This window comes from Haematobia irritans, chromosome 5 (assembly GCF_050003625.1).
Source record: "Haematobia irritans isolate KBUSLIRL chromosome 5, ASM5000362v1, whole genome shotgun sequence".
In the NCBI taxonomy this organism is placed as follows: Eukaryota; Metazoa; Arthropoda; class Insecta; order Diptera; family Muscidae; genus Haematobia; species Haematobia irritans.
Window position 1 is genome coordinate 20,952,638 of NC_134401.1, and position 27,160 is coordinate 20,979,797.

A 27,160-nucleotide genomic window follows, 5' to 3' on the forward strand; every position below is an offset into this window, starting at 1 on the left:
AATGAAAAAAAAAGTCGGCGAAAAATACATCTGGGGTTTTGCGAGCAAAAAAATGGACAAGTAAATTAAAACAACTAAGCACAAAATTATTTTAAAAATACACAAACAGATGGGAGATATAAAAATTAAATTTTTTTTTGAGGGGAATAAAAAGGAGATCCCAAGAATATAGAACAAGCCACTAAACATTTGATTTTTCCTTCACAATTTTTTCACATTTCATTTTTATTTGTATTTTCTGTTCGATTTTCTTTGCGTTTTGTTTTTTTTTCTGATTTGTTAGAAATCTAGTGGTCTACCAAGAACATTTTGTATTTTGGGTTATTAATAGAAACGATTTTCAAATACGACGGATATTTTAATATGTATCTCCGAAAGATTTTCATATTTTTTTTTTTTTTTTGGGGAAAATTTAATTTTCACTTCAAGTTTTTTTTTAACTCACTTGATGGACTCTTTTTGAAATTATTATATTTAAAAATCAAATTGTTAGGAATTTATTTATTAAAAAATTATGGAAAATTAAAAATTATATATTAAGTTAACAATTGTTTCGAACTAAAACTAAACCGAAATTAAGGTAACAGAAGGAACGGAAAAAAGCAGAACTGAAGCGCGTTTATCGGAAAAAGAAAAATTTTGCTTTCAAAAACCAAAAGAAAACTGAATTATGCTTTACGAAAATATCGTTTGGTAAGTGGCTAAAACAAAAAAAAAAAGAGAGAGAGAACCACATAGAAGTATAGTGGCGCAGAGATCTATAAGCAAATAGAGGGAGAGAGAGCGAAGAAATAGATCAAACCCCCAAGCCAATTAAATACAATGAACGGCATCCCTTGATGTGTTTACAGTTCCTTATACCCTTCAGAAAATTATTGGAAACGTTGACGTTTTTAATTAAAATATTTAACATAATTTAGGGTGGTATTATTTTTATATAATTTCTTTTAATAATTGAGTAATAAATATAATGTAGAGCTATAACTTATTAAAAAATTTTGATTTTCTAAATTAGATAAATATTTTTCATTATTTTTATTTACTAGTTTTATTTAAAATGGTTACATTTTAAATTAAAATATTAATTGGAATAATGTTAATTTTATATAATTTATTTTATTATATAGTAAACAATAATTATTATGTAAAGCAATATCTTATTAATAGTATAATTTTATATAATTTATTTTAATAATTAAGTAATGAATATAATATGAAGCAATATCTTATTAAATATATTTTTTTAATTTTGTCCAAACATATATTACTTTATCTTTTTTTATTACTTTAATTTGAAATGGTTACATTTTAAATTAAAATATTAATTGGAATAATGTTAATTTTGTATAATTTATTTTATTATTTATTAAGCAATATATAATGTAAAGCTCTATCTTATTAAAAAATTGTTCATCATTGTTTCTAAATTAGAAAAATATATTACCTTATTTTTAATTATTAGTTTAATTTAAAATGTTTACATTTTTATTTAAATATTAATTTTATACAATTTATTTTAAGAATTAATTAATAAATATAATGTAAAGCTATATCTTATTAAAAAAAGTTGATCATTGTTTCTAAATTTGAAAAATATATTACTTTATTTTTATTTATTAGTTTAATTAAAAATGTTTACATTTTTAATTTAAATATTAATTGGAAGGGGTAAAGGTTATATACTTTATTTTAAGAATTAAGTAATAAATATAGCGCAAAGCTTTATCTTATTAAAAAATATTTTATCGTTGTTCCTAAATTTAAAAAAATATATTACTTTATTTTTATTTATTAGTTTAATTTAAAATGTTAACATTTTTAATTTAAATATTAATTGGGATGGGGTAAAGTTTATATACTTTATTTTAAGAATTAAGTAATAAATATAATGTAAAACTATATCATATTCATATATATTTATTTAAAAATTTAAAAAATATATCTACTATATTTTTATTTATTAGTTTAATTTAAAATGTTTACATTTTTAATTTAAATATTAATTGGGGTGGTATTAATTTTATATAATCTATTTTAATAATTAAATAATAAACATAACGTGAAACTATATCATATTAAAACATATTTTACCATTGATTCTAAATATTATTATATATATTACTTTATTTTTATTTATTGGTTTAATTTAAAATGTTTGCATTTTTTTGAAGTATTAAGTGAGATGATGTTAATTTTACATAATTTATTTTAATAATTAAGTAATAAATATTATGTAAAGTTATATCTTCTTAAAAACAATTTTGATCATTTTTTCTAAATTAAAAAAAAATATATTACTTCATTTTTATTTATTAGTTTAATTTAAAATGTTTACATTTTTAATTTGAATATTAATTGGGATGGGGTTATTTTTATATAATTTATCTTAATAATTAAGTAATAAATATAATGTAAAGCTATATATTATCAAAAAATATTTTATCATTGTTTCTAAATTAAATGAATATATTACTTTATTTTTATTAATTAGTTTAATTTATTTTTTTTTTAATTTTTGATTAAAATATTAATTGGGGTGGTGTTAATTATATATAAACTTATATCTTATTAACAAAATATTTCATCATTGTTTCTAAATTACAAAAGATATATTACTTTATTTTAATTTGTTAATTCAATTTTATTTATTATGTATTGAGTTAAATTTTTTTATTTAATTGATTCAATTAATTTTACAATTGAAATATCTTCAATCACTGATATTATCAATCACAGATATAATTATAAATAAAAAGAATATGTGATTAAAAATTTAGTAGATGTTTTCGCCACTTTCAATTAATATTTTTTTATTAATTAAATTAAATATTTAATTGATTTTAACTGCAAAACGCAATATTTTTTTTAATTGAGGTAATATATTATTTAGTTGGAATTAATTTCCTCTTTTAATTAATTTTTTATTGTTTCACTTTTTGATATATTTTTAGATTATAGTTATAGATTTTCAATGGATTCGAGACAAAATTTAATTTAACAATTCATAGAAAAAATGTCCCAAAAATATTTACAATTAAAAAGTTAATTGAAGTTGAAAACTTAAACAATTAATATATAACTGATACAATTAACTTTTTAATCAAATTAAAAAATAAAGTCAAATAAAAGCAAAAAGAAAGGAAATTGATTTTAATTAAATTAAAAAATATTAATCATATTGTACATATACAATTGATTGGATAATTGAAAGTATATAAATGATTGGAAATATTTTATGGTTTATTATGGTTTTAAATTCTTTAATAAATAAATACTTTTTGATGGACTTCATTTCCTGTTTCAATTAAGTTTTTGATTTAATTAAATTAACGATATTTTTGATTGAAAATATTTTGTTTCATTTTATTAAAATTTTAATTGGGTTAATTAATATAAATAAATATTTTTTGTTGGTCTAAAGTTGAAAATTTAAACAATTCATATATAACTGATACAATTAACTTTTTAATCAAATTACAAAATAAAGCAAATAAAAGAAAAATAAAGGAAATTGATTTTAATTAAATTAAAAAATATTAATCATATTGTACATATACAATTGATTGGATAATTGAAAGTATATAAATGATTGAAAATATTTTATGGTTTATTATGGTTTTAAATTCTTTAATAAATAAATAAATAATTTTTGTTTGTCTTCATCTCCTGTTTCAATTAAGTTTTTGATTCAATTAAATTAAAAATATTTTGTTTCATTTAATTAAAATTTTAATTGGGTTAATTAAGATTATAATTAAAAATTTGCAATAAATTTCTTTACTGACTTCATTTTTTAAATTGATCAATTATTAATTAATCAATCAATTTAGATTTCTTAATTTATTAGTTTTTCACTTTCAATCATCTTTTTAATTGGAAACAAATTTTTCCGTCTACTCTAAAAATATCATCTATTTACAAGATACCATATAATTTTATATTCACTTCATAAGCTAATAAGAGGAGTGGGCCAGTGCAATCGAACATCCCAATATTCGTATTGTGCTAGGCACTTACTCGATAACGGTAATCTATTGAATATTATCTATGTTCGTAATTTCTGTATAAAATCTCTAAGTCTTATGTCGATACACAATATTTACCGGCGTTACTAATTGTAAATTCCATGTGTGAGAGATATTAGCGGCAATGCGCCAACTCCAAGAGATGAATGATTTAACAAGTTATGACGTCATTTCTGTATTTGCCTTTCCATATGAAATAATGTTAAACACTTTCGGCAACGATCGATTAATCTCACACGACGATGGTCTGGTATGTTTTTGTTTTAGATGGCTGTGTTAACTCAGATGCTGTTGTTGTTGTTTATTTTCTTCTTCATATTTATGTCATATACTGGTTGTGCATTATGATTGAATGTCGTAGGAGGGGGGGAGGGGGCTGAGAGTGAATATTACGCATACGCAGGTAGGTGTTTTACCCTGTACAGAGAAGGATAGTTCTCTTGTGTGACAATGCATGTTAGATGCTAACAAAAGATATCTCTTGGCACATATGTGCCAAATGCCTACACGCATATAAGCTCAAAAACAAATGGGTGTAAATAAATTTACACATGTATGTATACATTAATATTTACAGGAGTGCCAAATAATTGTCATAAATAACAAAATTTTAATTGAAATTTTGATAATATCATAATTATAATTCAGTAACTTTGTAAAAATTACACACACCAAATTTTATGGTGTTATGAATGTATGGACCATTATTTTTCGTTTCGCTTATTTATTTATGTTTATTTACCAAATTTAGCCAATTTTTTGATTATCGAAAGCAATTGGTTTTGTTTGTGTATTTTTTTGTTGGGTATATGCTGGCATGTGGCAAGATGCGAGTGGTGTTTTGTTGAATGTTTGAATTGCATCACAAAAATAGATATCAACAACTGCAACAGCTGTTAGGATCGGTAACATCATCATCAACATATCGTACGTACATCACTGACACCTCATATCTGACGTCATTTGACCAACTTGGCTAGTTTAGCAATGCGTGTATGGCAAACAAAAAATCATATGCTATTCATGCTTCCTTAATTTGTTGTTTTTTTTTTTATTTTTTATTTTATATAAAATAGTTGTTCCGTTATTCGATTACAAAATTGGGAATGTACAAATTTTACAATGTTTTTTATAGTATTTATTGTTATATTTGTATAAAGAAAAAGCTTGATTTTTCAAATGCCTTTTCATGTCATATTCCATTGCTTTTTGAATGACAGAAACCACATTGACCGGAAATAGTGTTACCAGATAATAATCAATATTATGTAAGCTTAAAAAAATATTTAAAATTGCAAGATTTGTTTAGTGTATAATGAAATATTCTAAATAATGTAATAATACACATATATGAAATTCTAACGGACATTGACATTTGATGGACTAAACGACGATTTATTATGATTTTATTTCCCCCTCACAGAGAGAGAGACCGTGCACAGATTGCGTGCCTGTTTATACACCGCTTACTTGTTTGTAAAGTCTTTAACTAAAAAACAAAAGCGTTTCGTGTAATATGAACATACATATTTGAAAAACTATCGCAATTTACATTTCTTACAAAAAAAAAGCGAAACAAATTTAGTTAATTTCCAATGTTTTGATTGCCAATTACCGCAATATTTCAAAGTCTTAATGGTGATAGTTCATCCCATAAAATGATGAAATTGGTCAATACATTATTTTTTCACATAAACATCAAAAATATATATATTAGCTAACTTGATGAGGATTGATGAGTTAGTAGCCCATAAATACAGCGCAACAAAGTAAAGCCCTAATTTGTTTCGTTATTTTCATTTCCTTGTTCAAAAGCATAAAATGTTGGAAATAACATAAAATTTTAGAATCTGTTGAGATATTTTCGAATTGGCTACCTTTAACACGAATTATCTCCTTCAAATGGCCGACAAAGTTATCTCACACGAATTTTCTATAGAAATAACATTTTTGACAAAATTTTCTTTGGAAATAAAATTTTGACAAAAATTTTCTATAGAAATAAAATTTTTGACAAAATTTTCTTTGGAAATTAAATTGTGAGAAAATTTTCTATACAAAGAAAATTTTGACATATTTTCAAAAGAAATAAAATTTTGAAAAAAAATTTTACAGAAATAAAAAACAAATTAAATTTTGACAAATTTTTAAAAAATTGTCAATAGAAATAAAATGGTGACAAATTTTTCGTTGGAATTAAAGTTTGACAAAATCTCCTAAAGAAATAAAATTTTGAGAAAATTTTCTATGGAAATAAAGTTTTGACAAAATTTTCTATACAAATAAAATTTTGACAAGATTTTCTATAGAAATAAAATTTTGTTAAAATTTTCTATAGAAATAAAATTTTGAGAAATTTTTCTGTAGAAATAAAAATTTGAGAAAATTTTCTATATAAATAAAATGGTAACTAAATTTTCGTTGGAAATAAAATTTTGACAAAATTTTCTATAAAAATAAAATTTTGATAAAATTTTCAATAGAAATAAATTTTTGATAAAAATTTCTATAGAACTACAATTTTGACAAAATTTTCTATAGAAATAAAATTTTGTTAAAATTTTCTATAGAAACAAAATTTTTAAAAATTTCTATAGAAATAAAATTTTGAGAAAATTTTCTATACAAAGAAAATTTTGACAAATTTTCAAAAGAAATAAAATTTTGAAAAAAATTTTACAGAAATAAAATTTTGAGAAAAATTTCTATACAAGTTAAATTTTGACAAAATTTTAAAAAATTTTCTATAGAAATCAAATTTTGAGAAAATTTTCTATAGAAATCAAATTTTGAGAAAATTTTCTATAGAAATAAAATGATGACAAATTTTTCGTTAGAAATAAAATTTTGAAAAAAAAAATTCCTACAGAAATAAAATATTGAGAAAATTTTCTATAGAAATAAAGTTTTGACAAAATTTTCTATACAAATAAAATTTTGACAAGACTTTCTATAGAAATAAAATTTTGTCAAAATTTTCTATAGAAATAAAATTTTGAGAACTTTTTCTTTAGAAATACAAATTTGAGAAAATTTTCTATATAAATAAAATGGGAACTAAATTTTTGTTGGAAATAAAATTTTGACAAGATTTTTATAGAAATAAAATTTTGACAAAATCTTCAATAGAAATAAAATTTTCACAAAATCTTCTATAGAAATAAAATTTTGTCAAAATTTTCTATAGAAACAAAATTTTGTCAAAATTTCTATAGAAATAAAATTTTGTAAAAATTTTCTATAGAAATAAAATTTTGCAAAAATTTTCTATAGAAATAAAATTTTGCAAAAATTTTCTACAGAAATAAAATTTTGCAAAAATTTTCTAAAGAAATAAAATTTTCAGAAAATTTTCTATAAAAATAAAATTTTGACAAAATTTTCTATAGATATAAAATTTTGAGAAAATTTTCTATTGAAACAAAATTTTGTCAAAATTTCTATAGAAATAAAATTTTGTAAAAATGTTCTATAGAAATAAAATTTTGCAAAAATTTTCTATAGAAACAAAATTTTGCAAAAATTTTCTACAGAAATAAAATGTTGCAAAAATTTTCTATTGAAATAAAATTTTCAGAAAATTTTCTATAAAAATAAAATTTTGACAAAATTTTCTATAGAAATAAAATTTTGAGAAAATTTTCTATAAAAATAAAATTTTGACAAAATTTTTCTATATAAATAAAATGGTGACAAAATTTTCGTTGCAAATAAAATTTTGACAAAACTTTCTATAGAAATAAAATTTTGACAAAATTTTCTATAGAAATAAAATGTTAACAAAATTTTCTATAGAAATAAAATTTTGACAAAATCTCCTACAGAAATAAAATGTTGCAAAAATTTTCTATTGAAATACAATTTTGACAAAATTTTCTATAGAAATAAAATTTTGTCAAAATTTTCTATAGAAACAAACTTTTTAAAAAATTTCTATAGAAATACAATTTTGACAAAATTTTCTATAGAAATAAAATTTTGTAAAAATTTTCTATAGAAACAAAATTTTTAAAAAATTTCTATAGAAATAAAATTTGCAAAAATTTTCTATAGAAATAAAATTTTGCAAAAATTTTCTATAGAAATAAAATTTTGTAAAAATTTTCTATAGAAATAAAATTTTGCAAAAATTTTCTATAGAAATAAAATTTTGCAAAAATTTTCTATAGAAATAAAATTTTCAAAAAATTTTCTATAAAAATAAAATTTTGACAAAACTTTCTATAGAAATAAAATGTTGAGAAAATTTTCTATATAAATAAAATGGTAACTAAATTTTCGTTGGAAATAACATTTTGACAAGATTTTTATAAAAATACAATTTTGACAAAATTTTCTATAGAAATAAAATTTTGTCAAAATTTTCTATAGAAACAAAATTTTGTCAAAATTTCTATAGAAATAAAATTTTGTAAAAATTTTCTATAAAATAAAATTTTGCAAAAATTTTCTATAGAAACAAAATTTTGCAAAAATTTTCTACAGAAATAAAATTTTGCAAAAATTTTCTATAAAAATAAAATTTTGACAAAATTTTCTATAGATATAAAATTTTGACAAAATTTTCTATAGATATAAAATTTTGAGAAAATTTTCTATTGAAACAAAATTTTGTCAAAATTTCTATAGAAATAAAATTTTGTAAAAATTTTCTATAGAAATAAAATTTTGCAAAAATTTTCTATAGAAACAAAATTTTGCAAAAATTTTCTACAGAAATAAAATTTTGCAAAAATTTTCTATAGAAATAAAATTTTGACAAAATTTTCTATAAAAATAAAATTTTGACAAAATTTTCTATAGAAATAAAATTTTGAGAAAATTTTCTATTGAAATAAAATTATGAGAAAATTTTCTATTGAAATAAAATTATGAGAAATTTTTCTATATAAAATGGTGACAAAATTTTCGTTGCAAATAAAATTTTGACAAAACTTTCTATAGAAATAAAATTTTGACAAAATTTTCTATAGAAATAAAATGTTAACAAAATTTTCTATAGAAATATATTTTGACAAAATCTCCTACAGAAATAAAATGTTGCAAAAATTTTCTATAGAAATACAATTTTGACAAAATTTTCTATAGAAATAAAATTTTGTCCAAATTTTCTATAGAAACAAACTTTTTAAAAAATTTCTATAGAAATACAATTTTGACAAAATTTTCTATAGAAATAAAATTTTGTCAAAATTTTCTATAGAAACAAAATTTTTAAAAAATTTCTATAGAAATAAAATTTGCAAAAATTTTCTATAGAAATAAAATTTTGCAAAAATTTTCTATAGATATAAAATTTTGCAAAAATTTTCTATAGATATAAAATTTTGCAAAAATTTTCTATAGAAATAAAATTTTCAAAAAAATTTCTATAAAAATAAAATTTTGACAAAACTTTCTATAGAAATAAAATGTTGAGAAAATTTTCTATAGAAATAAAGTTTTGACAAAATTTTCTATAGAAATGAAATTTTGACAAAATTTTCTAGAGAAATAAAATTTTAACAAAACTTTCTATAGAAATAAAATTTTGAGAAAATTTTGCTAGTTAATGAGTTCATTTATTTCCTCTCATAAATAAAAGCTTATTTTTCTTGCTCTAAAAAGTTCCATATTATTTTAGTAAAATTATCTTTATAACCAGAATGCATTTTAATTATGAATTATTCACAGGAAAAAAAAGCCCAATTAACTCTTAACGTCATGGAGATTAACCCTGGGTCAACTTTCATAGCGGTCCCCTCCACTTTATCAACATCAACAATTATTCTTAATTCACTTGAACACTTTTTAATTATAAGCTGATTTGTAGCCTCCGGTTTGCTTTCCACCATTCTAAACGATGGCCATAATAAAAATACAGTCAAAATAAAACGAGGTAATTTTTCTTTAGTGATGCAATCGGTTGACCTGATTTGGCCTAAAACCATAACAGAAAAAAGCAAAAAACTAAAGAACAGCAATTTTTAAAAGAAACAAAATCTTCCGGTTTTGTTTCTTTCATTCAGTCAGTCTACTACAGAGGCAGTATGGTTTGTGTTTCTATTTTGCCTTGATGGTTCTTTTGGCGGCATGAGGAGAAATTCATATTCACTATGAGAATGAAAGAGCAAAAAAAAACTAAAACCTAGAAAGAAATTATGTTAATTTTAGATACCAAACAAAAAGACCAGCAACTATATAATGCTCATAGAAAATGCTGTGGAAAATTTGAAATTTCCAACAAAAAAATCAACTTCAAATAACTCGAAAGATTTTCACTAAAATATTGCTCTAAAGAAAATTGCGGAAATTTTTGTGATTACCTTAATTTTTGAAAATTTCGACAGATGCTAGCAATAAATCATAGCCTCTCGGAATTTGCTTGAACTGTAAGAAATATAAACATTTCCAAATTACTAAAATTTAGTAAAGTGTTGATTTTACAAAGAACACATGTAACAGGTAGCCATAGCAGAGGTGAGGGCAATGAATAGTCGGATTGTGTGGGATAGGTTGTGAGTTTTTGGAAAACAATTGTAAACATTCTAGGACTGCCCTTCAGGGAATATTATTAACACTACGTGCCTAATTAAATTTGTTACTAAAAAAGCCATTCAAAATCAACTAAATTAATCAATCTCACTTAAGATTTCTGAAGGTTGAAGAAGATCCTAAAAAACCATAATTGACGTCTTTATTGCCATTTTCGAGAATTTTAGAACCAAAAATTTTGTTAAAATTTTCTATAGAGAGAAAATTTTCTATAGGAATAAAATTTTGACAACATTTTCTAAAGAAAGAAAATCTTGAAATTTTCAGGGACGGTTGAAGGGGTCGTCTAGGCAAAGAAAAACTACTTTATTTTTCGATATTTGGTCGAGGAGGGGGCCTCCCCTTTTGTTGGACTTTTTTTGAAAATACAGTGAAAAAACTAAAATTTGGCGACTTACTGAAATTTTTCGGAGAACTTGGGGGAGATTATGAAATTTATGAGGTATATAATTTTTTAATATTTGGTCGGGGAAAAATAAAAGGGCACAGGGAGACTCATTTCTCCTCAAGTACATACCGTGAAACAATTAAACTTTTTCAATTTACTTTAAATTTACAGGGGATGTGGGGTAGGTTATATTATTATAATGTATATCTGATTTTGTGATATTCGGAAGGGAGGAGGGACCTTCCCTTGTCCTGCTGTTTAAAAATTGGGCTTATATTTTGCTTGAGATTTTCTGGGAAGTCTAGACAATAGACGCTATATGATTTTTCGATATAGGGACCTCCTCTAAAACTGAAAAAAACTAGAATTCTCAAGTTTACTTGAAATTTACAAGGGCCGTAGGGGAAGGTTATGAAATGAATATGGTGTACTTGATTTTTCGGTATTTGGACGGGATCCTTTTCCTTGCCCCACACTATGAAACATGATGGAAATATTTACTTGAAATGTTCTCCGTGTCCAACACTTTAACAAATCTTAATATGGTCAATTGTTAAGGACTTTTACTTTTTTTCCGATTTATTGGACGATATGTTGAGGAGAAAATACAAACCACGCTTGAAATTCACAGGAAATGTAGAAGATTGTCCAACGATTTGAATACAGAAAAATTAAAAAAACAAAAAATTGGTTGGTGGGAACACCCCCTACCAGACGTTTGTTATGTCGGTCCATTTTACATAGGCATAACCGCCCTATTTCTGTATATAAACGAAAAAACAAGTAGTCGGCTTTTTCGAAATGTACGGGACACGTGTGTGGAAACCATGGAGATATTAATCAGTACTTCAGTTTTTGAGCCAGACTTCTCCTGACCCTACTCTTTAAAAGGGTTCAAATCTTTTCGAATTTGTTTTCAGATCGAAGGATATGGTTGACTAAGTAAACGAAAATATGCTCCGAGAGGCGCAGCGAAGCGGGCCGGGTTACGCTAGTTTTCTATAGAAATAAAATTTTGATAAAAATTTCTTTAGAAATAAAATTTTGACAAAATTTTCTATAGAAATAAAATTTTGTTAAAATTTTCTATAATATGTTGACAAAATTTTCTATAGAAATAAAATTTTGATAAAATTTTCTATAGAAATAAAATTTTGATAAAATTTTCTATAGAAATAAAATTTTGACAAAATTTTCTATAGAAATAAAATTTTGACAAAATATTCTATACAAATAAAATGTTGACAAAATTTTCTATAGAAATAAAATTTTGACACAATTTTCTATCGAAATAAAATTTTGACAAAATATTCTATACAAATAAAATTTTGACAAAATTTCCTATAGAAATAAATTTGGACAAATTGTTCTATAGAAATAAAGTTTTGACAAAATTTTCTATAGAAATAAAATTTTGATAAAATTTTCCATCGAAATAAATTTTTGACAAAATTTTCTAAAGACATTAAATTTGACAAAATTGTCTATAGAAATAAAAATTTTATAAAATTTTCTATAGAAATACAATTTTGACAAAATTTTCCACTGAAATAATATGTTGATAATGCTTTCTATAGAAATAAAATAATTGGCAAGATGTTCTATAGAAATAAAATTTTTACAAAACTTAAATTTTGACAAAATATTCTATACAAATAAAATTTTGATTAAATTTTCTATAGAAATAAAATTGTGACTAAATTTTGCTCTAGAAATAAAATTTCGACAAAATTTTCTATAGAAATAAAATTTTGTTAAAAATTTATATAAAAATAAAATTTTGTTAACATTTTCTATAGAACTAACATTTTGAAAAAATTTCTATGGAAATAAAATTTTGGTAAAATTTTCTATAGAAATAAAATTTTGTTAAAATTTTCTATAGAAATAAAATTTTGACAAAATTTTATATAGAAATAAAATTTTGACAAAATTTTCTATAGAAACAAATTTTGACAAAATTTCCTATAGAAATAAATTTTGACAACATTTTCTATAGAAATAAAGTTTTGACAAAATTTTCCATAGAAATAAATTTTTGACAAAATTTTCTATAGAAATAAAATTTTCTATAGAAATAAAATTTTGACAAAATGTTCTACTGAAATAATATGTTGGTAATATTTTCTATGGAAATAATTGGCAAGATGGTCTATAGAAATAAAATTTTTACAAAATTTTCTATATAAATAAAATTTTGACAAAATTTTCTATAGAAATAAAATTTTGAAAAATTTTCTATAGAACTAAAATTGGGACAAAATTTCCTATAGAAATAAATTTTGACAACAGTTTCTATAGAAATAAAGTTTTGACGAAATTTTCTAAAGAAATGAAATTTTGACAAAATATTCTATAGAAATAAAATTTTGATAAAATTTTCTATAGAAATAAAGTTTTGACTAAATTTTCTATACAAATAAAATTTTGACAAAATTTTCTATAGAAATAAAGTTTTGACAAAATTTTCTGTAGAAATAAAATTTTTATAAAATTTTCCATAGAAATAAATTTTTGACAAAATTTTCTAAAGAAATGAAATTTTGACAAAATTTTGCTCTAGAAATAAAATTTTGACAAAATTTTCTATAGAGATAAAACTTTGACCAAATTTTCTGTAGAAATAAAATTTTCACAAAATTTTTTGTAGAAATAAAATTGTGACGAAATTTTTTATAAAAAATAAAATTTTGACAAATTTTTCTATAGAAATAAAATTTTGTTAAAATTTTTTATAGAAATAAAATTTTAACAAAATTTTGTTTAAAATAATATTTTGTTAAAATTTACTAAAGAAATAAAATTTTGACAAAATTTTATATAGAAATAAAAATTTTACAAAATTTGTTATAGAAATAAAAATTTGACAATATTGTCGATATATAATTTGAAGCTACTCTTAGATATTGTGAATTGTTTTTTTTTTAGCTTTAATTTAAAGAATAGACCTCATAGATCATATACGCAAAACTTCGCTGAGATCATTGCCCTTAGATTTGAAACGATTTCGTCATGAAAACAACTGTGTGAGATTGTCTCATACCATTTACCATGTAAAATTATTGAAATGATCTCATCTTTTGGTAGATCTTGAATTTCTGTGAAGAAATGAAGAATTCTATTGTTCAAGAATCGTTTTGTTTTTTGTTCTTCAATGAGCTCCCAGTAATGAAGGCACAAAGTACCATTAATTTTTTGTTGCTCTTTAACCTTCTATGCTCCCTAAGCTTGAAACAAAAACAAAAACAAACGATTCTCCTGCTTTTTTAATTTCTCCTCTTTCTGTATGGCCATCATACAAAGAAGGCTTTTCAAATAATTACAAAATTACGTTATTCACTCTTATAGCCATTCATAGTCACAACTAATTTGCGGGGGGAGGGGGCGAAAACACTTCACACCACCGCCTGCCTGGTGTGTCTACCTTGATTAACAGTCGCCACTTACAGCGACAGTGGCTGTCAACATTTGGTTGTTGAACGCAAAACTGTTATGCTTCAGAGGCATGTTGGGGCACTTAAAATGTTCAATTGTAAAATTTGGTAAATTATATACACTTAGAAAATAATTTTATTATAATTATATAATATAATTATTATTAGTATTATTTTGTTTGAAAAACGTATTTCTCAAATTTCAATTTTATGCAATTTTTCCTAGATTCTAGTTTCTTTAAATTCGTTATTTTATTAAATTTTTCCCAAATGATTCCAGAACAGAGACTTTATTGAATTTAATTTAATTTAATTTTTTAAGAGATTACAGACTTAAAAAATAAATATTCTTCTCTCCCTGTTTGATTTAACTTGATCAAAATTTTAGTTTCTTATTTTTTTTAATTCGTTATTTTTATTTTCCAAATATAAATGACCTTCCATTTTGGTCAGTGTAATTCGAAAAATGTATTATTAGTTATCATTGAGGTGATCATTGTGTTGTTCATCACAATTACCCATAACGAATGGCTAGAAACTGTTGGCTGACATACCGACAGACAGAAACAATCGCTTTGTTGGTGGCATCCACGACAATATCCGTTTTTGATGGTGGCTGGTGCCACAGTTGGGGCAAGCCGTAATGGCGTTGAAAATAATGAATGGCATTCTCATTCATCAAGATGCTTTGGTTACGTTACTCACTTTAATTACTCTACTGATCATTATCTCGTAAATTATTAACTTAAACATAGATTATTGACCCGCGAACAAATAAAATATCATTGTGTATTTGTGATGATTAGATTGATAGCAAAAAAAAAAGACATACAATTTTGGACAAATTTGTGAAAATCGAGCGACACATACAGGTGGGAGCTATATCTAACTATGAACCGATTTCAATGAAATTTTGCGTGTTTAAGGGTGTTTAAAAATTTACTTTGTTTTAAATTTGATCAAGCGCAATATGACCCATTTGTTGAAATCGGGCGATATATACATATGGGGGCTACATACAAATTTGATCAAATATTTTCCAAATTCAATAGCATTCTCATTTATCAAGAATGAGATGGCATTTGTCCCAAAAAACGCCATCAACAAAATTTCGTCGTCCGACAATCCATCACCTGCTCTCTCCGATGGTAGCCTGAGCTTAGGCCCATTACATTTAAAATTAAATTATGTTTTAACATATCAATGTTATTATCTTCTAGTTGATCTCTTGCTCCAATCACTCCTCGCTCTTTTATTTTTAACAGAAATTTTTTCTCACAGATTTCAACACAAATATTTTTGAAATAGGGCGATATATACATATGGGGGCTACATACAAATTTGATCAAATATTTTCCAAATTCAATAGCATTCTCATTCATCACGAATGAGATGGCGTTTGTCCCAAAAAACGCCATCAACAAAATTTCGTCGTCCGACAATCCATCACCTGCTCTCTCCGATGGTAGCCTGAGCTTAGGCCCATTACATTTAAAATTAAATTATGTTTTAACATATGAATGTTATTCTCTTCTAGTTGCTCTCTTGCTCCAATCACTCCTCGCTCTTTTATTTTTAACAGAAATTTTTTTCTCAGAGATTTCAACACAGATATTTTTTCTCCATGTTTTAATCTTGACCAAAAAACTTCTGGCCGTTATTTTTAGCACCTCAACCAAATTCCAGCCTATACAAAATAGATCAAAGTGCAACGCAGCAGTTGTGTTCTGCTAAGAAGAACTATTTTTATGGAAAACAACAGCCCATTTGTATTTCTGTGAAAGTAATTGCTCCTCAGTGCATCACAAATAAAATAAATGTGATAAAAGTTTTATGTGCGCATAAAATTTACATAAGAAAAGTTTTTTTTTTTTGCAAATTGCCTCACATGGCAGTTGTGTGTATGTCCGTCCGTGTGTTGTTCAGCCTAGTGGTGGAGGCCCACATTTGAATTTTGCTCGCTGCAGTGAATGGATACCATAGCGGCGGCCATAGACTAAAAACGGTTAATGGTGCTTCTTTTAACACCGCTCAGTAATTCACTCATGTCCCAAGCAACCGCAATTGATGCAAGAAACAGACCACACCGCTATAAACTATCCCCTTCCAAGTAAAATGTGACCAAATGGATTGCGCAAACTTGTTGCCACAAATAATTCCGCAAGAAAAAAATATTCCGCATGAAAAAATAAACCAAACCGACAAAAGAATTTAAATGAAATAGTGTCACTTTCGGCATATGTCGACCGTTATACATTTTTTTGTTGCTTCAAACAGTTATGGTCAATGGTTAAATTTCAATTCATTTTTTGTTGGTAGCCATACTAAGTCAAAGCGTGACTAACTTTTAAGGTAGTTGTATGTGGTACTGGTCTGGGTGGCGTTTTGCATATTCTCACATTCATTCAATTACAATATTATTTTTCTTGGCTTTCATAGTTCCATTTACAGTGCTGCAGGCAGACATGATGACTGCACAAAATTAAATTATTTGTCCCACTAAGGCGAGGTAAATGACCTCGAAGGGTTTGTAACTATATTTAGTTGCTAATTTTTTTTCACAACATTGATGACAATATTGGAAAGATTATTAAGAAAATGCTAACAAATGTAGTTGAAGAAGATGGCTTAAGAGAGTGAGAGAGGAAAGTTCACCAACTTGATATCACACTATACTTCTATGTCCATTTGTGTCTGTAACAATAGATATTCACCATATAACGGCTTAATAGCACAGTGAGAGGGTATTAAAAGAGTGAGAGCGAGAGAGTATCACAATAAACCTCCTTCCTCTATGTGGGTCTGTAACAATAGATATTCACCATATAAAACAAAACCTAAGTACAACCACTCTACTCAATGTCATTGGTATATTTTAACAAAATAATAAGAATATTTACCAAAGCTTTGAATATTCATATATACGGATTGACTTGCAAAATACTCACCTAAAAAGAAAAATTAAAGTAATGAAATATTTATTAGTATATGTCGAAATGTTTTATATATGTGTATTGTGTGTATAGAAGAAAAAAAATATTTTAAACAAATCACATTTACCCCCATTTTCATAGAGCTCCGTTAGTGCACCGACATATCTGTCATCTTGCCTTCCACATACCAGTCAGAAATTTAACTGCTGAAAATTTTTCAGTTAAAGTTAACCGGAAAAATATATTTGCAATTTACTTTCTGTTAACTGGCAGTTAAGGCCTAACGGAGCTATATGAAAATGGCCGTTAATACAGATACAAAAACTGATTTAAAATATCGACATTGTATACCCTTAACAAAGAACCACAAATATTTCTCAAACTAAAACTATTTTATAGAATAATTTTTTTTAAATAGAATATTTTATTTTTTTTTTAAGTTAAAAGCTTGACTTAATATTTTTTTATGAAAACAAAAAATATCAATAATTATTTTAATGAGATTTTTTAAACATTTCTTTATTTCATTATTACCCCCCAAAAAATAACACTAAATATTTGATATATTGACTTAAAGTTAACACTTTGAGTTTAGTTAAAAAGAAAATTATAGCTTTGCAAATATTTTCCATTTTACAAATGTACGTGTATATTAATGTTAAATTAACAAATACATTTGTCTGTGTAAATATTTGCAATCGACTTGCTAAATGGTATACTGAAATATCAACAATATAAACATTTGTCAGTCAGCAATTGAATTTCGCCCAAGAAATATCAACTCATCCATGATAATAAACCAAGTAATGAGGTGCATAAACATGTAAAAAATTTGAATATTGTTGGCAAAAAGGTAATAACATTAAATAGAATAAAAAGAAAATATATATTTTTAGATTTAGCCATTAAGTCATTAATCACACCAATATGAACATAATAAAAAAATAATACAAAATTCAATTTCTAGCTTAAAACAAAATTTATCAAATAACACTCCCTACAAGTTTTGTTTTTTTTTTTTTTTGCATTAAATTATTTGCAAAATTGTAGATTTATTTAATTCAACATAATGTTTTGTATGAATTTGTTTTTTTGCAATTTTTTTTTCCAACGGAAATACCTCATTTGCGGGAAATCAATTAGACACTCAAAAAGTATTTCAAGAGGATTTGAAATAAAAATAACCTACAAAAAATATTGTCGTTAGCACAATGATTTCTTATTACGTTAATAAGCGGAATTAACTGATGAGTCATGAAATTCGGAAGCGAATTAGATAATTTGAAGAAAAATTTTGTATAATATATAAATAAAATCTCTCTTCAGTCTAAAAACGAAGGAATGTTCTGGAACTGAGGGAATTCTATTAACTAACATTTATAATTTAATAACAATCCTGTCATTAATTTAGATATACACAAAATACAACAAAAAATCGTATCAGTTCCTACTGATCGTAAAGAGCAAAATTGAATTTCGTGGTTTTGGTGCCAATTCTTTTTTTAATATAATTAATAATCTATGATTCAATCCATAATATATTCCAATATATGTGTAAGTATTGGAGTATACTCTCTCGAGAGTACCCTCTTTAGTTCTCTGAGTTAAATCTTCACATCCTCCCTGTATAGGGTCTAATGAGATTTTAATGTTGCCGGTTAATTGCACTACATATTCCTCTTTATACTTACATATGTACATATACTATATATATGTATGTGTACACATTCATATTTTAATCCCCCCATTCATGATTTGAATGCTATATACATACAAATGGTTTTGCATCTAAGCATTTCAATGTAATTTCACATTAAAGCTCATTTTGACAGTGTTGATCTACATTTTAATTTAATAGAAATGACTGCGTGTCAAATTTAATACACATAAATGTTGATTCCCATTGCAGACCACGAGCTGCTACTCATATGAAAGAGGGCAAAATTTAAATAAATTGAAAATAATCACATTTTTCCCAACACTCACTGAAGGAGCAAACATTAAATTTATGTAAATATCAACAGACGGGGGATTGGTACACATTTTTCCGAAACCTATTTAACAGTGTGAATATGCTTATAAACAAACAATGTTTACAAATAAATGTATGTAAACGCTTGACAGCATACCAGTATCATTTCCGCTGTGCGTGTGCGGGAAGAATAACAAGATGTATGAGCAAATATTCATAAGGGTATTTATTCTGTCATTTTATATGATTTAATTTCTTGAAATTTAAAATTGTAATTATAATTATTTAGTTGTACTACTATTAAATTATACGGTAGTTTAGAAATGAATTTGAATTAATGTCACTTCACATATGGCTCAGGCCTGTGGAAGTGTGAAAAAGTAGGTTAAAGATTTTGAAATATCGTTGATAGACCCATATATAAAATTGACCCCGAAAATTAAAATAAAATTCCCTGGGTTGTTGTTGCAATCTCAAATTTGACAACTTTATGATATTTTTGGCATTTTTCTGAATTTAACTAAAATTCCATATTTCAAAAACGACTCAATTTATTCGAAAAAAAAATCTTTTTTCTTGATGTTAAAGGGTGATACGGTCAAAATTTGGCCAAGGGAAAACGCGTGTAAATCGGTGAAATCGTTTATTTAAAAAATCAAATTAAATTTCTTTTTCAAGTTCAATTAGTATAAAATTCAGGAAAATATTCAGTTAGGCTTTCGCTTTTCCAAATCCGAATTGCCGGGCCTCACGCTTGACACCTGCCATCAGATTTTGTACAGCCACCTTGTCCACCTTCTTCGCCGCAGAAAGTCAGTTTGCCTTGAACTGCTGCTCGTCCTTAGCAGTTTTTTTGGTCTTCTTTAGGTTCCGCTTGACAATAGCCCAGTATTTCTCAATTGGGCGGAGCTCTGGCGTGTTGGGAGGGCTCTTGTCCTTGGGAACCACCTGCACGTTGTTGGCGGCGTACCACTCCATGGCCTTTTTACCGTAATGGCAAGATGCCAAATCCGGCCAAAACAGTACGGAACAACCGTGTTTCTTCAGGAAAGGCAGCAGACGTTTATTCAAACACTCTTTCGCGTAAATTTCTTGGTTGAAAGTCCCGGAAGCTAGGAAAATTCTGCTTTTAAAGACACAGGTACAGATTGCTTGCCAAAACAGATATTTCTTTGCGAACTTTGACAGTTTTATGTGCTTGAAAATATCTGCTACCTTTCCCCTTCCTTTTGCCGTATAAAACTCCTGTCCCGGAAGCTGCTTGTAGTCGGCTTTGACGTAGGTTTCGTCGTCCATTACGACGCAGTCAAACTTCGTCAGCATCGTCGTGTACAGCCTTCGGGATCGCGCTTTGGCCGTCGTATTTTATCATCGCGATTTGGAGTCACTACCTTCTTGTAAGTCGATAGTCCGGCTCGTTTTTTGGCTCGATGCACGGTTGTAGACGATACACCCAGCTTATTTGCGGCATCTCGGAGAGAGAGGTTAGGGTTTCGCTTGAAACTACCGGCAACTCTCTTTGTCGTCTCAGCGGCTGCCGGTTTTCGATTTCCCCCCATTCCAGACTTCCTGGCTGTCGACAAACGTCCCCCAAACACTTTAATTACATTTGTAACGGTTGATTTGGCAACTTTTAGCGATTTTGCCAGCTTTGCGTGCGAGTAGCTCGGATTTTCGCGATGCGCGAGCAAAATTTTGATACGCTGCTCTTCTTGCTTGGACGGCATTTTGACAACTGAAGAGTGAATTCCAAAATCAAAATAGGAGCAACATTCTACACACACACGCCTTCAAAATGAGGAGTGTTCAGGTTTTTTAAATGCAAAATTGAAAGAAATACGTCATGTTTATATTGACCAAATTTTGACCGTATCACCCTTTATTAAGATTAATAATAACATAATAATTATAAAAATCTTATTAAAATAATAAAAACTAATGCATATATTCATAATAATTTACTGACAGTTTATCGAAGGAATTTATATGTTAAGGTAAGGGCAAATCGGATAAAAACTACGGTTTCTAGAAGCCCAAGGAGTTAAATCGGGAGATGGGTCTATATGGGGGCTATACTAAAACATGGCTCTATACACACCATATTTGGCTGACATTTTTGTGGTCCTAAAATACCTAGGTTACCAATTTCAGGTAAAGTGGATAAAAACTACAGATTCTAGCAGCCCAAGAAATAAATTCGGGAGGTAGGTCTATATGGGGGCTATACCACAACATGGACCAATTCTCATCGATACACCTCTTAAAGGTCCTCAAATACCTCTAGAATCCAAATTTTCAAATTTTTAACAAAAGAAAAAATGTATTATGTCTAGTTAATTTTTCTTAAATTTGTCCATAAATATTTACTTACTTTTTCATATTGGCGTTTGTTATATTGTTTTTTTTTTAACAATTTCTATATGTAAACTATATTTTTTCCTGGTGGGTTCACTTTTTTCTGGTGAGTGTGTTGTTAGGTTTTTTAGGAACGGCTTTTGCTACTGCTTTTAGATTTTAAATGGTCATGAGTATCATACGATTTCTTTAATATTTAATCGAGCAACAATTTCATCATTATTGGATATATCATTGATATAAAAAACCAAGTCGATTATAATTTCCATTCCAAAGTGATCTTTTAATTCTTTCAACCTTTGGCCAATTTGCTATAAGATTATCAGACCGCATGGTTTGACAATTTTAGGTGTGACTTATTTTTATTTGCTAAAATATATGAGATCACACCTCAAAAAAAAAAAACGCAATGCAATTTTATTATTTAATTTCCAATTCCAAAAAGGCAATACAGGCAAAAAACGTAATAGATGAGATCATTTCAATGGGCCGTAAATCAATGAAAAAAATAAAAATCCATCCATAATTGAATTTGTACGTGATATTCAAAGTTCTTGCATTTGTACGATATATCAAACAATAATGAAACAATAATGATATTTTTTTTGCAATTTTCTAAGAATTTATAAAACAGGAAAAATCAATATAACTAAAGACTGAAAGTAAGATATGTAAAAAATATAGCAAATATTTTCATTCTACTGTATGAAAATATTTGCTATACTAGGACATACTTTAATTTAATCGCTTCCAAAATATCTCGCCCATAATCTATTGGGAGCTTTCCAATGATATCTCTAGTTTACAAAATAAAATTGTTTTCATATACATTTGATGAGATCTGACTTTTGTAGTTTGATCTGCTGAATTCGAAAAAAATGAAAAAGAAAGTTTTATAGAACAGTTTTTGAGATATCCCGTTATTTTTAGTTTTTCGCTCTTTTTTCACTAAACAGATTATATCTCGAGTTAGAAATGTTGGTACTTAAATGAAAGGTATTGAGATGACGAATAATCGTGTATAATTGGATCTGTGATAAGTTAAGTGGTTCAAGAAATACATGTTTTAAAATGTCTCTTTTCCAAGTACAAACCATTGCAAAAAAAATATTTCTCTTCATGGTCGTATAGATGATACTCTAACGTAAGTAATAAGACCATTTAGAAGAAAAACGACCGAAAAATGACAAAGTTATAAGCAATTGAGTGAACAAATCCGATGTCAAATTATGTAAATACGGGCCACTCACCCACACAAAAATGCATTTTTATGTGGGCGAGTGATATTTTTGTGTGAGTGACTGGCTCATATTTGCATGATTTTCTTCGCAACGGTGAGCATCAAATAAAGATCCCTCATTAAAGAACCTCTTTGGCTTTTGACTCCTATTTGCTATTTGTTTCTCTTGTTTTTTTTTTTTTTCAAAACAGTAACTCTGTATGAGTTTGTGTACACAAAAAAAAAGAGGAAAGAAATCGAGCGCACCTTATCCTCCGCCACCCGACAACCCAATTCCCGTCCAGGGACATTGCTAACCAGGTTGATCATTTGACACTCACCATACCCCATATTTGTCTATACGATACCTTATGGGAGAGAAGAGTACATGGTTGGTCTTATTACTTTAACGTAAGTAATAAGACCTCATCTCATCTCTTCTTTTCTCATCTCATCTCAATACCTTTCATTTAAATACCAACAACGATACAATGGACTTTTCTAACTAGAGATATAATTTGTTTAGTGAGTAAAGAGTGAAAAACTAAAAATAACGGGATATCTCAAAAACTGTTCCATAAAAATTTGTTAACATTTTTTCCGAATTCAGCAGATCAAAATACATAAAAAAGTCACCTCTCATCAAATGTATATTTTCAGTGTAAACTAGTGTATGTAGTGTAACATATATTTGATGTTGTCTACAATTACAAAATCGTACTTTCAACTTAACTTTGACATTGAACTCGGCTCAGACCGGCGTTTATTTTCCAATATAGACAAAAAACAAGTATAGAGAAACAAAAAACAATATACCATTAAATATAATATTTACATACACGAGTATTTAAACCAAATGCTAATTATAGCTTAGTTTTACGTTACAACAATAATACCATATAGAACAACAACAACAATAAAAATATAGCAGCTCCATACCGGCTAAGGTTTGAAACAGAAAATAAAGTAAACTTAAAAAAAAAACTACAAAGTACAACCAATCACGCACAGTCTGACTTTTGCCTTATCGATATTTATACAAAAAAAAAAAGAACCTAACGAGTAAATTTATAGAAAACAAAAACATAGCTTGAAATGGAAAATTGAAATTGAGTTGAGTTGAGGACTATGAGCAAGGCGGCTTTACCATGTAATTATTATTGAAGCATGATTGTAATTACGTGTCTGTGTCTGGATATTGAACTTGTAATTTTTTTCAAAACTAAGCCTTTTTTAGAAGTTTCGAATCATTGCTTTTTTTTATAAAAAAATAGATTTTTAATAGGTTAACTAAACACACAGAAAGACAAAGATCAATAGCGATCGATTCATTGTTCAGGGTAGGAAAAATTTTATTAGTGGTAGTTAGAAATTCCAAAAGGTTAGTCAATTATTTTGTCAAAATTTTATTTCATTAGAAAATATTAGCAAAATTTTATTTCCATAGAAAATTTTGTCTAAATTTTATTTCTTTAGAAAATTTTGTCAAAATTTTATTTCCTTAGAAAATTTTGTCAAAATTTTATTTCTTTAGAAAATTTTGTCAAATTTCATTTCATTAGAAAATTTAAGCAAAATTTTATTTCTATAGAAACTTTTGTCAACATTTTATTTATATAGAAAATTTTGTCAAAATTTTATTTCTATAGAAAATTTCATAAAAATTTTATTTCTATAGAACCTTTCATCAAAATTTAATTTCTATAGCAAATTTCATCAAAATTTTATTCCTATAGAAACATTCATCAAAATTTAATTTCTAAAGAAAATTTTGTCAAAATTTTACTTCTATAGACAATTTTGTCAAAATTTTATTTGTATAGAAAATTTTGTCAAAATGTTCTTTCTATAGAAACTTCCATCAAAATTTAATTTCTATAGAAAATTTCATCAAAATTTTATTCCTATAGAAACATTCATCAAAATTTAATTTCTAAAGAAAATTTTGTCAAAATTTTACTTCTATAGACAATTTTGTAACAATTTTATTTCTATAGAAAATTTTGTCAAAATTTTATTTCTATGGAAAATTTTGTAAACATTTTATTTCTATAGAAAATGTTGTCAAAATTTTATTACTATAGAAAACTTTGTCAACATTTTATTTCTATAGAAAATTTTCTCAAAATTTTATTTCTATAGAAAATATTGCTAAAATTTTATTTCTATAGAAAATTTCGGCAAAATTTTGTTTCTACAGAAAATTTTGGTAAAATTGTATGTCTGCAGAAAATGTCAAAATTTTATTCCTATAGAAAATTTCATCAAAATTTTATTTCTATAGAAAGTTTTGTCAAAATTTTATTTCATTAGAATATTTTATTTCTATAGCAAATGTTGTCAAAATTTTACTTCCATAAAATTTTTTGTCAAAATTATATTTGTGTATAGAAAATTGTGTCAAAATTTTATTTCTATGGAAAATTTTGTCAATATTTTATTTCTATAGCAAATCTTGTCAAAATTTTATTTCTATAAAAAATGTTGTCAAAATTTTATTTTTATAGAAAACGTTGTCAAAATCTTATTTCTATAGAAAACGTTGTCAAAATCTTATTTCTATAGAAAATTTTATTTCTATAGAAAATTTTGTCAAAATTTTATTTCATTAGAAAATTTTAGTAAAATTGTATTTCTATAGAAAATTTTGTTGTCAAGATTTTTTTTTCTATAGAAAACGTTGTCAAAATCTTATTTCTATAGAAAATTTTGTAAAAATTGTATTTCTATAGAAAATTTTGTCAAAATTTTATTTCATTAGAAAATTTTAACAAAATTTTATTTCTATAGAAAATTTTGTCCAAATTTTATTTCTATAGAAAATTTTGTCCAAATTTTATTTCTATAGAAAATGTTGTCCAAATTTTATTTCTTTAGAAAATTTTGACAAAATATTATTTTTTCTTTAGAAAATTTTATCAACATTTCATATCTTTTGATAATTTAGTCAAAATTGTATTTCTTTCGAAAATTTTGTCAAAATTTTACTTGTATAGAAAATTTTGTGAAAATTTTATTTCTATAGAAAATTTTGTCATAATTTTATTTCTATAAAATCTTTTGTCAAAAATATATTTGTCTATAGAAAATTTTGTCAAACATTTTTTGTCAAAATATTATTTCTATATAAAATTTTGTAAACATTTTATTTCTATAGACAATTTTGTCAAAATTTTATTTCTTAGAAAATTTCTCAAAAATTTATTTCTATAGAGAATTTGGCAATATTTTATTTCTATAGCAAATGTTGTCAAAATTTTATTTCTATAGAAAATTTTGTCAAAATTTTATTTCTATAAAAACTTTTGTCGAAATTTTATTTCTATAAAAAATTTCATCAAAGTTTTATTTCTATAGAATTTTTTTTTCAAAATTTCATTTCATTAGAAAATTTTAGCAAAATTTTATTTCTATAGCAAATGTTGTCAAAATTTTATTTCTATAAAATCTTTTGTCAAAATTATATTTCTCTATAGAACATTTTGCCAACATTTTATTTCTATAAAAAATTTTGTCAAAATTTTATTTCTATAGAAAATTTTGTCAAAATTTTATTTCTATAGAAAATATTGTCAAAATTGTATTTCTCTAGCAAATGTTATCAAAATTTCATTTCTATAGAAAAATTTTTCAAAGTTTTATTTCTATAGAAATTTTTGTTAAAATTTTATTTGTCTATAGAAAATTTCGCAAAAAATTATTTTCTATAGAAAATTTCATCAAAATTTTATTTCTATAAAATTTTTTTTCAAAATTTTATTTCTTTAGACAATTTTAGCAAAATTTTATTTCTATAGCAAATGTTGTCAACATTTAATTTCTATAAAAATCTTTTGTCAAAATCATATTTGTCTATAGAAAATTTTGCCAACATTTTATTTCTATAGAAAATTTTGTCAAAATGTTATTTCCATAGAAAATTTTGTCAAAGTTTTATTTCTATAGAAAATTTTGTAAATTTTTATTTTTATAGACATTTTTGTCAAAATTCTTATTCTATAGAATACTTTGTCAAAATTTCATTTCTATAGAAAATTTTGTCAACACTTTATTTCTATACCAAATGTTATCAACATTTTATTTCTATAGAATATATTGTCAAAATGAAATTATAAATGAAATAATTTTGTCAAAATTTTCTATAAAAAATTTTGTCAAAATTGTATTTCTATAGCAAATGTTATCAAAATGTTATTTCTATAGAATACTTTGTCAAAATTTTATTTCTATAGAAAATTTTGTCAAAATGTTATTTCCATAGAAAATTTTTTTAAAATTTTATTTCTATAGAAAATTTTGT

At 25.1% G+C, this 27,160-nt stretch overlaps 1 protein-coding gene across 22 annotated transcripts in view; it reads right to left on the reverse strand.

Annotated features, from left to right (window-relative positions):
* LOC142241343 (uncharacterized) overlaps positions 1-27,160 on the reverse strand; it is a 114,082-nt gene that overhangs the window by 45,675 nt on the left and 41,247 nt on the right. For 10 of the 22 annotated variants that reach the window (XM_075313108.1, XM_075313114.1, XM_075313106.1 and 7 more), the window contains exon 1: positions 446-643. The exons of 2 other annotated variants lie outside the window; for them this stretch is intronic. The gene's annotated coding sequence lies outside the window, so the exon portion shown is untranslated. Of the gene's footprint in view, positions 1-445; positions 645-27,160 lie in introns of those variants that run through there. 10 more of the 22 variants (XM_075313118.1, XM_075313120.1, XM_075313119.1 and 7 more) reach the window with 3 other exon arrangements.